The 12,879-nt window shown below is 35.5% G+C and overlaps 1 pseudogene; it reads left to right on the forward strand.

The window, feature by feature from the left end:
- LOC109837271 overlaps nt 7,046–12,879 on the forward strand; it is a 6,181-nt pseudogene continuing 347 nt past the window's right edge.

Consider the following 12,879-nt stretch of genomic DNA (forward strand, 5'->3'; position numbering starts at 1 on the left):
AGTCATATATATATATATATATATATATATATATATATATATATATATATATATATATATATATATATATATATATTTTTCATATACATACTCATATGTTTCATTTTCTATTGTATTTGTGAAAATATTGTATTCTCAGTTTATAAACTTAACAATGATTATATACATCTTTTATTAAGTCTACAAAATCATTTTGTATTGTTTTAAAACATGGTTTAGCCAAAATGTCAAAATTCATATGTTTACATTTTCATGTTTTGGACATATTTGCAAAATGATGATATTTTACATTTGGGAAGTTCTTTTAGAAAACCAGTTTTTGTAACATGTGTATTATCATGTTTACAATCATTTTTCAAAGTTTTACATTTTTCTGAATTTATTTGATATTTTTAAATAGGGTTTTAAATTCAGAAAAATAGATTTTTGCATATGTCAGTTTGCGGTCGACCGCCCCTGAGTTCAGAAACTCAGTATGTTTTTTCTTGGCTCGCGGTCGACCGTGACGGTCAACCGTATGCAGTCCAGAGAGTTTCGCGGTCGACCGTCGCGGTCGACCGTCAGCTTTTCAAAAGCCCACTTTTGCCTTTTAGTTGCTCGGGGTCGACTGCGAGTTTCCCACGGTTGACCGCCGCACTATCTTTTCATTCCCAACGGCTATTTTCTGTAGCTATTTTTGTGGGGCTTTTTGTCTTTTGTTTGGGTTTTTGGCTGAGGTTTTGAAAAGCTATAAATACCCCTATTGATCTCAGTTCTTATTGCAACCCAAGAGAATGGTTTAAAAGATTTTAACAAGGGTTTAAAGTGTTGTTTAAGTTTGTTTAAGAAGCTTTTAAGTATTTGAGAGTTTGGGTTTGTGGAATCAATTTCACAAGAGCTTGAGGAGATCCTATTGGTGCTTGAGCATCCAACCATCCTCCCTCAATCTCTTGATCTATTAAGAAGTTTTCTAAACTCTATTTCTAGCTTTATATTTATTTGTTTTGGTTATCATTTTATTAAAGCTAGTTTTATATTGAGTTTAGATTTGATTTATCTCTTTGTTACACAAACCCACATTGAGCTTTTAGTATTTACATACATAGTATATTGGGGTTGTGAGAGTTTGTAACATTGAGTTGTGCTTAATTGAGTTCTCGCCTTGTATTAGAGAATAAATCATTTGTTATCATTTGAAAGTGTTGTAGAGTTTTCGGTTAGCTAGAAAACCATATTGTGTAGTGTGGAGTGGAGATCTCCTTGAGGTGAGGAGCGGAGACGTAGGTCGTGGGGACCGAACTCTGTGAATAAAATTGTGAGGTGTAAATGTTATTTGGGTGAGCGTAGAAAACGCGGTTGTGATAGTGGATTTCTCCCCGGGAGTGGGGAGCGGAGACGTAGGACGGAAGGTCCGAACTCCGTGATCATTTGATTGTGTTTGAGTGTGCTTTGGCGTTCATTTATATTTGTGCTTATTACTCATATCGCCATTGTCTCATTATCTAGTTTGTCCACTACATTGTTTACATTTGTTTATGTTACCATTGTGTTTGTATATCCTTGCATATATCATATAGTATATCTCTTTGCTAGGATATATCACCTTGTGTATATTGCATATTCTTGCTCATAAGTTATTGTATATCATCTTGCAAGAATATATTTATTAATAAGTTTTTAATTGGTATAAAATCGGATTAGATTAGCATAAGACCCTAATCAACCTAACAAAACATTCAACATGCCCTGGATTCTCTTCTATTATTAATGTGTAGTAATCACATTCTAACTCACAATAACACATTTTAATACCATTCCCCTTTGCATCTCCATTCTATCTTTGAAAACAAGCCATTTTGTTGAAACCATGGTTAGTGTTCACCCCGTTGCTAATTGATCGAGAGCTTGAGCTTGAAGAAGTCATGGAGGTAGGAAACTGTAAGGTGTCGGAATGCCCGACATGTATATTTTGTAAAAAAAATTCAAAGTGGTGCTAGTATCCATTAGAGAAGAAATAATATTTGGGTAGGCTAATCTCTTTTTGAGCAAGCCGTATCACCAATCTCAAGGAGAGTAGAACAATCCCTAAATATTCACTCCTTATATACATATTAGTATCACTTTATTTGTAAAAAAAGGTTGTGAGGTGCATGCTTCCGGAAATTTATTTCTTTTTGTTAATTATTCTTATTAAAAACTCATTATTAGTAGAAAACAAAGAACTAAATGAACATCAGAAGTAGAATGCAGAGAGAGATTAATTTTATTATCCTTCTAATATATTACAAGATTTAAGGAAAATGAGATGGGATCTTGGGTCTCCAAACTATGTTCTAGAGCACTCCTCCATTTCAAAAATAAAAAAATACAGAAGACCTTGTCATTGCACTTTCACAGTTCAAGTCTCTCTACTTTCTAATTTCTCTCAGCCTCGTCTCTATTTTTTTTCGTTCGTTCTTGTTGTTTGTTGTCCTCGTGAATGGCAAATGAGGTCTCAATTTATAAGAAGTCAAGGGGGAGTTTGTCACCAGATGTCGAGGAGAGATTGGTGGGGAATTTATGATAACTCCCAGTAATAATTTTTTTTATTAAAACCACCTATTACATCTACTTATCTCAACCAACTTATCTTTCTCTACCTTTCACCGGCCTCTTAAGTACTTATCACATGTTGACTTTTGTGTTCTTTATCATAAATGTTATGAGGAATCCACATACCCTTAAACTAAAATTAAGTTTATATGAGGGTGAGTATCCTCGGGTTTAATTTTATTGCCAAGGCTTATGAGCACATGAAAATACAAGTTATAAGCACCCACAAGTTAGAAAGTTTTATTTACATGAGGGGCTGAGGCATGTGCCTTTTAACGAATACACTGAACTTTTCGTGGATTACATAAGAGTGTAGATCTTTGATCATCTAGTATAGTGCGTGTGCTTTGCACAAGAGCATTTTGTTTTATGTTTTTCAAATTTTTTTTGTTGGCTGTAAAATAGTGAAATGACTTGTATAACAATATAAATTCTAAACAATTACAAATTTGTTTAAATGAATAAATTGTAAGAGAAAACTATGTACAAAGAACTATATGATTTATTATTATTATCTGGATAATTATTATAATTTATTCATAATTTATTAAAACAATTATAATATATTAATAATTTCTTCTCTTTTAAATATAATAATATCATACATAACACTATTAATAGCTACATTTTAATTTAATATTTATTTTATTACACTATTAGTAAATAATTTACTAACTTGTATAATTATTAAATTATAGTGTTATTTATTAACTTAAAAATACTATTAAAATTATTATAATATTAATACTATTACAATTACAATAAATACAAATTATTTTTAGTACTACTATCATACTTTTAAAAGGCTAATAAGATAAAAGGTAATAGCTAGTCCTCTATAAGAGATGAAACCCAAAGGCATAAGGCAAAAGCCTAATGAATTTTTTATTATTTTTCTTAATTTTTCTCGAATTTTAAATATTATGTAAAGATAAATTAGGGATAAATTTCAAATTTTCTATTAAATAACATAATTAAATAATAAAATAGTGTGACCAAAGATTTTGTAAAAGTGAGGAAATGCATAACTAATTAGAGCTTATATATAATTATTGAATGATTAATTACAACTAATGACATATTTGAGAATAATCAAACTTAAAAGGGCAAAAAGGGAAATCAAAAATTTTGATAAGGCAATCCTCTTTTATATGTAGTATAGGATTCTGTTGGCGTGTTAAATCCTTCTTTTCTACCATTTAACTTTCAGGTACTTTAATCTGACTCCAGAGAAATTGAATTCGATGTTTCCATTTTTTTACTGACAAATTTTGAAAACCGTCCTATTTACAAAAATTTTTTGTCAAAACCGACCTATTCATGGGACTTGAAGTCCCGTGACGTTACGCAGCTTAATTAAATAGCTGCTAAACTTCACGGGACTTCAAGTCCCGTGTAGTTTCAAGATTTTTATTTGTCAAAACCGACCCAGTTTCAGCTAGACGGATGAAACTAGGTCGGTTTTGACAAATTTTTTTAGAACAGGTCGGTTTTGACAAAAAAAATTTGTAAATAGGACAGTTTTCAAAATTTGTCCTTTTTTTACTTCTAATTTTTTTGAAATGCAAAAGCATCTTTGTTTCTCATTAAACATTTCTTGGAAAAGTACTATATACAAACTTTTTCATCTTTTTATTATGGCTCTCGACGTATGCTTTGTTCTGCAATCTTTTGGGAAGAGGAATTTAATGGTCAATATCAATCGTTCTTAAACTTTCTTCTGAGATGTAGATATCAGTTATGTTGAAGACAAGTAGAGAAACAAATTCTCAAATACCAGTTACTTTTTGCTGATGCAGTATGCTCATGTTCTGTCATTTGAGGGAATAATCTGATCACATTTCAACTGTCAAAAAAAAAACGCCAAGGTAGTTAAGAACACACAGTAAACAACTGCAAATATTCTCGCATCAAGATTTCTAGTAAAAAGCGAGCAACCACGTGTAGAATGAGATTCCTTTGGGCAAAATGATTTTTGATTTCAAGTGACAGTTAGAATCTGGGTCCAGATTGGGTTTTGGATCAGATCAAGGTGATGTGATGCAGATGAGGAAGTATTTATGCTGCTCCGACTTCTTTATGCTGGATATGATCAGGTTGGACAATGATTTTACGTGTATGTATCTACATATTACATGTTTATGTAAACGCATATTTCTAAAGTTTTTTGCTTGTTTCTCAATTTAATCCGCTGTTTAGCGGAGCATAATGGGATATCATGCTCAATAATATAGGATTTGCGAGGAAGAAACATGTATGAGTGTCGTTTCAAAGAAAGACAATGATGATATGGAAGGCTTTTCAGCATACATACATATATATGCTAGGTGTTTTCTCTAACTTTTAGAGTTTATTGTTCTTTTTTTATTATCAAGAAGTAACAACAAAGGGATCGCCTGCTCAATCACAATAGACAAAGTTATGACAAACATAACCAGGACTAATGTAACTTATCACAGAGAATTTTGAATGTCCTATCCTATTTAGGAAAGGGGTATGCTCAGACGTTATCTATGAGAAGGGCTGTTTTTACTAGTTATGCTAATATAAATTTATTTATTTATTTTTGCATGTACACCTTACATCATGTGTATTTAATTGCAAAATTATTCTTCCAAATCTAAATTTTTGTAAAAAATTGTCTATTTTATTAATATTTTTACATTGCAGTTACAAATTAGCATGCGAAGGTTGACGGTCTCTCGATTTGATCGATACTCTTTTCTCCAAAATTGATGATTCAAACTTATTTTCGCAAGTATCAAGATTAGGAGAAAAGTTCTTGCAAATATGTATCATTTGAATAGTATACAATCCCAAAAAAAACCTTAGAATTAATAGTAAGCACACGTCTTATTCTTATTTTTCTCTATTTTCTCTCTCTGTGTCATTTTCCACAGAGGCCCTCCTCCATCTGAGATTTTCTTTGTTTTCAACTGAAGCGTATAAGCGGGTTATTTGGTGGGACGGCACACGAGCCGTTAGCTCCGCCGCTCGGCGCCGGCCACGTCACTTCTCTTTTATATTTCTGCCGCCCGTCCACCGTTCCACGACTTCCATTCATACACAACAATAGAAAATATTTTTTTTAAAACATATATATATAGGGAAAAATGCTTCCAGCCCCCAAAAGCCAAGTGAACGTGCTTCCCACCCCCAAGACTTTGTCAATGGGTGTTTTACCCCTAAAAATAATGATTTTGTTATCTGAGCCCCCAAAACACAAAACCTAAGACATTAAAACATGTGAAAACCATAATACCCTTCTCTCTCTCTTTCTTTTTTATTAAAATATGATGGGGGTTATTTTATTATTTCTCTCTCTCTCTCTCTCTCTTTATCATGATGTACTAAGAGGATCTTTAGATAGGTAACCCTAACAATTAAACCCGTAACCTTAACAATTAAACCCGTAACCTTAACAACAAATCCGTAACCTACACAACAAATCCACAATCTTAACAACAAACCCTTAACCTTAACAACCAACCCGTAACCTTAACAATAAACCCGTAACTTTAACAACCTCTCAAAACAAACAACCAAAATAATAAAAAATAAAAATAATAAAATAATCATCATCAATCATTTCAACTATCCTCTTGGTACATCATGATAAAGAGAGAGAGAAAACAAAAATAATAAAATAATCCCCATCATATTTTAATAAAAAAAGAAAGAGAGAGAGAGGATTCACAACCTTAACAACAAACCCTTAACCTTAACAACCAACCCGTAACCTTAACAATCAACCCGTAACTTTAACAACCTCCCAAAACAAACAACCAAAATAATAAAAAACGAAAATAATAAAATAATCCTCATCAATCATTTCAACTATCCTCTTGGTACATCATGATAAAGAGAGAGAGAAAACAAAAATAATAAAATAATCCTCATCATATTTTAATAAAAAAAGAAAAAGAGAGAGAGAGAGAGGATTCATAACCTTAACAACAAACCCTTAATCTTAACAATCAACCCGTAACTTTAACAACCTCCCAATACAAACAACCAAAATAATAAAAAAAACAAAAATAATAAAATAATCCTCAATCATTTCAACTATCTTCTTGGTACATCATGATAAAGAGAGAGAGAGGGAGAAAATAAAAATAATAAAATAATCCCCCATCATATTTTAATAAAAAAAAAGAAAGAGAGAGAGGATTCACAACCTTAACAACAAACCTTTAACCTTAACAACCAACCCGTAACCTTAACAATCAACCCGTAACTTTAACAACCTCTCAATACAAACAACCAAAATAATAAAAAACGAAAATAATAAAATAATCCTCATCAATCATTTCAACTATCATCTTGGTACATCATGATAAAGAGAGAGAAAACAAAAATAATAAAATAATCTCCTATCATATTTTAATAAAAAAAAGAAAGAGAGAGAAGAGTATTATGGTCTTCACATGTTTTAATGTCTTGGGTTTTGTGTTTTGGGATCATGGAAAAAAAAAACCTTAAAAAAAACCCTAAATACAGAGAAAACACGACGATGAAACTTTTCAACCCCCACCAAGTTAAAAAATTCTCCAGCGGGTGATCGGGTCGTTTCGGGGCTCCAGCATGTACGGAGGAGAATTCAACAACAAGATCGACTACGTGTTCAAGGTTGTCCTCATCGGCGACTCCGCCGTCGGCAAGTCTCAGCTCCTGGCGAGGTTCGCGAGGGACGAGTTCAGCGTCGATTCCAAGGCCACCATCGGGGTCGAGTTCCAGACGAGGACGCTGACCATCGATCGCAAGGCCGTCAAGGCTCAGATTTGGGACACCGCAGGCCAGGAAAGGTGCTCCCTTTTTCCTATTCATTTGACTTTTTTTTTTTGTGAGGTTTTGGGATGGATTTGGTGTTTTAGGGCACAATTCCTTTTTCGAGTTCTCGCTGCACTATTTAGTTAATTGGCACCATTCGGATCTTGATAAGTCAGAGCTGCGGGATAAGTGAATCCTTGGGATTCAGGAAGTCAAATTCAAGTGTTCTCATGAGATATAGGAGGATGCCCTTCATTCATAGGCTTGACATTGGCATTTATAAATATCAACACTTGTTTTAAGGGCTGTGATAGCCCTTGTTGGCGTCGCCTTTGGTTGTCACAAAAAAAAAATACCACCAATTAAAAGCAAGGCATTAAGTTTGTTTAGTATTCGTCGCAGTCGCAGCGCTGGCATAAATGCACAGAAGTTAAGGTGCCTCATCGAGAGTTCTTACTGGCGGGACCCCTATCTTCTCGATTGAAGAAGGGCCGATGCTTAAGGAAGGAGAGGCTACGGGAAGCTGAATGATAGCGTGATAGAGAGAGGGGAGCCATACAACAATAATTGAATGGAAAAGGATGGCCAGACTATAAATTTTTACACAGCTACACCGTGCTGAGGATGCACAAATGATATAACAATAATTGAATAAATTTCTACTCTACTAAACCACTCTAAGGATGCACAAATGATATAACAACAATTGAATGGAAAATGATAACTGGACAACAATTTCTACACTACTCCTTCACTATGTTGAGGTGGTGCTGACGTGGCAATGCTGATAATATGAACCATATTAACTTAGTTCGAAAAAAGACAAAAGTTTCAAGTTTCTTAAATTAAATCTTTTCATGTTAGCTCTTCTTATTCTTTCACCGAATCGTTCCATTTTCCATACCTTCTCCGCACTCAACAATATCCTCTATACGGAAAAATGTATTATTCAAGAACCTTTTAGTCTGTCATTTCTTTCTCCATTTGGACAAGGTTGTGGAAACATTGGAAGAACGATATTGTCAAGACAAATTGTGAGATGGGGGGAAACTCATTTCAATACAGAATAGTTTCCTCCCAAATTTGATGAGGCAAGGGAAAATATCAAGTTTTGTGGTACGTAACTTTTTCAATGTATGACATAACTCAAGCCGAAACTATATTTTGCAATAAAGAGAAGATAGTGAACACTGATTGTTAAAATGAAGCAGAGAATAGTTATGTTATTTGCTAACTTCGTTATTTGTCAAGCAATCGAAACCAAAGCTGCAGATAGAGTTTTTGATTCATTTTGAAATTCTGCTCATTTGAACGCGCTTATTTTGACGCAGAAGTGCGCAATAAGTTTCCTGGGTTTTTTTCTACATCGAACTCTAAAGAATCTGCAAGTGTCCAAGGGAGGGAATCAAACTTGTTTTAGATGGGTTTCTGGGAGTAAATTAGGAATGAAATTGTAAGAAGAACTATAAGATGAAAAGGTCTATAGAAAATTGAAACTTTTGCCAGCTTTCTATTTTCAACTAAGGGACAATTAATATGGTACATTTCAACTCAGGTACATTAGCACCACCTCATCGTAGTGTTGGAATAGTGTAGAAACTGTATTCTTGTTATCACTACTCTACTTGAACATCTAAAAGGTGGATAATAGCATCTGTGAGCAATTAATGGATGGTCGGTAGCTATGAAGCTTGACATAGTTGCCAGTTATGGGTAAGGCCTTGTGGGCAGCATAACCTGTAGAAAACAGCGTAGAGCAGAACTCTTTATAGGCAGAGGTTGCTCTCATGGGGACAAGGGCCATAAGCGGTGGGCAGGACTCTCAAGGAAAACACAAGGTCTTGGGCGTGACACGGGAGTGATTTTGAGAAGCTTTGCTCCTAGAAACACATGTTTTTCCACTGTGTTGCAGAAGCTGAGGTCAGATGCCAATCTGAACTTGAGAGAGGAGTCCTTTTAAGAAGAGAAGGTTTGCTCCTGGAAACACTTTCTCCACTTTGTTTTCTAGACAAAGGTTAGGGACCAATCCGAGCTATCTGTTACTGGAAAAACTATTCTGATGTCATTGCCTCAAAATTCTTCAAGTTTTAGTTCATAGATGAGTTGAAAGTCTTGCTGCATTTATGATTGTAAGTTTTAGTTCAAAGTGCATCACAATTGACATGATTTTGAAACTATAGGAACATACGCCTTTGAAGATCCTACCTCAAGCCTCAGTCTGCCACATCTGACTTGAACGACAAATCTACATTCTCTCGATTGTTTTTCAACGTAAGGAAAATTGCTCATCTAGCTTAACTGAAGGTCTGTGGTAGTGAGAAGGCTGTTCTATCCAGCAACACTGAGTTATTTGTCAACTCACTGTTTCTTGTATTCGCTAAAGCTGTATTACTTTTTGAGTCCCCCTGAGGAGAGTAGTCTATGGGGTATTACCCGCTAAGAAGTTTAAAGAAGTAGCTGTCAGAGCTGAAAAGAGATGTACCACTTCTTCTCGCAATGTTGTGGTTATTGCTCAGAAGGTTCATGGTTTCCATTGGTGCAACTGATATTTCAAGTGTCAAGGTATGCGGTGGACTGTACTGTCAGTTTGTCACCAGATACTTGTGCTAGCCATACTTTCCTTTTAGTACTGTAGAGATGTGCCAATATATGAAGCAAGATTACCACCTAGTGTATGGTCCGCGTTTGAGAAATCGATGATCTGTTTGGTCCAGCTAGGAGGGGGCGGTGAATATATTTGGTTCCCTTTGACAAGTCGAGGAGATCGTTTGTTTGGATTTGGGGGCACTGAGCTTGTAATGGGGGAGGGTTGCATCCTGATCTGGAGCACTGTTGTAAAAAGCGGCAAATAGAGCCTCTATAGCGCCGCTAATCGCGGTCGGGGTGCTTCACCGCGCCGCTTAAGGGGATCGCGGTGAGGTTTGGCGGAGAAAACAGCCATGTGCTCGAAACGCGCGAAATAGCGGGGTTTTTAGCGCTGAAAAGCACTAAAACCCGCTACAGCATTCTTAAATCCCTCCCCAAACCCATTAAACAAAAACCCATCTCTTCCCAAATCCTGACTGTGTATGTGCCCTAGCCGCCTGCTCTCCCTCTTGTGCCTCTCTCTTTCACATCCTCCGGCAACTCCTTCCAACGCCACCTCCGGTCAACACGCCTCTGGTCGACGCCATCTCTCTCTCTCTCTCACGGTCTCACCTTCTTCTCTCCGGTCAACACACCTCCGGTCACCTTCCTCTCTGTTGGGCTTCGTCTGCAACAGAGAGAACAAGGTAATAATTTGATTTTTAAAATGAAATGCTTGTTAGTTGTAAATTTCTTGTATTATCAGTAAAGGTAAATTTCTTGTATTTTTTGTATTGCCATCCAAAAGTTACATACTTCCATGTCTACGTAATTTTTCAGGTTAAGTCAATTGTAATGTTAATGATATCTATCCCATTCTAATCATTTCCTGTTATTTTAGATACTTTTTTTAAAATATCTGATAACCAGTAATATGTATGGTTGGAAATTTTTAGGTAAATTTCGTTATAATTATAGTACTTTGTTAGTATTATGTAATTATTACACATTTATTTCATGTTTAGGCTTCAAGTATGCATTTGTGGAATTTTTAGATTTTTATATGATTTTTCTTATTATTTAGAATATTTAAATATATTTATATTTGACCGCTATTTGACTGTGCGCTATTTACCGCTATTTTACCGTAATAGCCCCAAATAGGCTTAGCAATACCTCGCCGTGACGCGTCGCGATCCGCTATCAGCAACCTTGATATGGAGTAAAGAGCAAGTTAGCTCCATATGGACATTGACCAGAACACGATCCTATTTAGTGAAGTTGGTAACTCTTGGTTCATCCTTGTATGCTGTTATTAGTGAGCAATTTGGTGGAGACCGTGGTTAGAGAAGACCGTGGTTAGAGAAGTGGTGAATGTAAGGCATATGTCTTATAGTCAACAAGCTCATGTTCATGCACAAAGCATAGCTTTTCATTACTAAATTAAAGCCCTATGTCTAGTAAAATGGGTTTCTTCTGGAAGTGGGACAAGTTCCAAAGCTTGGTAAAAGTTATTGAAAATAATAAATACTAACCATTGGTATACAGCCTCCTCTTGTATTGGCTTGGTGGTATATATCGGAATGCCATAATGAATGTTTGCATACATAGTATAATGCATTAAAATGTAATCTCAACATATGTAATGAAATTTAAGCATACAAAATATGAATAATATATGTTTAGGATCACTAATCAACCTTCTAAAACAAACAAAAGTGCAAAGCAATGTTGCAACATTCGATCTGTTTTTTTTAGGACAAAATGTCATTTGATATAATGGAGAAATCTTGATATCTCGCCCAAAAATTCCAAACACGGTATATTATTTTGCAACAAGCTATATAAAAAGATATATTGGTCTACATATCGGCTAATATATCGGCCATATCGGGGATTTATCACTCAAAATAGCCAAAAAGCGGTAAAGGATATTTAAAGACCATATCGGTTGCGGCAAGCCCTGTAAAAGGATATATCGGGGGATATATCGGGCCATGTCGGGGATATTTAAAACAATGTCTCGCAGGAAGTAGGACGTGTTGGAAATAATGCAAAAGCTACCAATCAGCTACCACATTCAAGAGACTATACAGTGGTCCCTGTCGACTGAATAGTTGGTGCCTGACAGATGTTTGCCTCGGGTGCCTGACAGATGTTTGCCTCTGGATCAGACCGAAGTAGGATGGTTTGAGGATTAGTGCACCTCCTTATTCCCACCCTACAATTTCACATCTCAAAATCTGTAAGCGGGTAACTGATTGAATTTTAAAAATATAATTGGAAACTTACACCCGTAATGATACCAGAAGTGGATTTCTAAAAAATGCAAGACGACAATGACAACAAGAAGTGTCATACAGGCACACATACTCACACTAGAAACGATAGGCCGCACCTGATGGCAATGCTTGATTTTTAAGAAAGAAGGCGTTGTACAAACTTGATGGCAATGCTTGATTTTTAAGAAACAAGGAGTTGCACAAACTTAGCTCTGTAGGAAATGAAGCCAATCTCCGGTTGATTAGAACAAATCTTGATGGTTGTGGTTCTGGTGTGAGAAGCTTGTTGTGATAAGGCCGGATATATTAGCTGTCACATATCAACATTATGACATGAAAATGTGGCTGTTTTTTTTTTCCCTTCTAACTTTTGATTATTATTATTTTTGGTGTCAGATACCGAGCAGTGACGAGTGCATACTACAGGGGAGCTATAGGAGCAATGCTAGTCTACGACATAACCAAACGCCAATCATTTGATCATATACCCCGATGGCTAGAAGAGCTTCGTGGCCATGCAGATAAAAACATCACCATCATGCTTGTAGGTAACAAATCAGACCTTGAGACCCTGCGTGCAGTCCCTACTGAAGATGCAAAAGAATTCTCCGAGAGAGAAAACCTCTTCTTTATGGAGACGTCCGCTCTCGAATCAACAAATGTTGAGACTGCATTCTTGACTGTTCTCACC

Source organism: Asparagus officinalis, chromosome 1, assembly GCF_001876935.1.
Source record: "Asparagus officinalis chromosome 1, Aspof.V1, whole genome shotgun sequence".
Lineage (NCBI taxonomy): Eukaryota > Viridiplantae > Streptophyta > Magnoliopsida > Asparagales > Asparagaceae > Asparagus > Asparagus officinalis.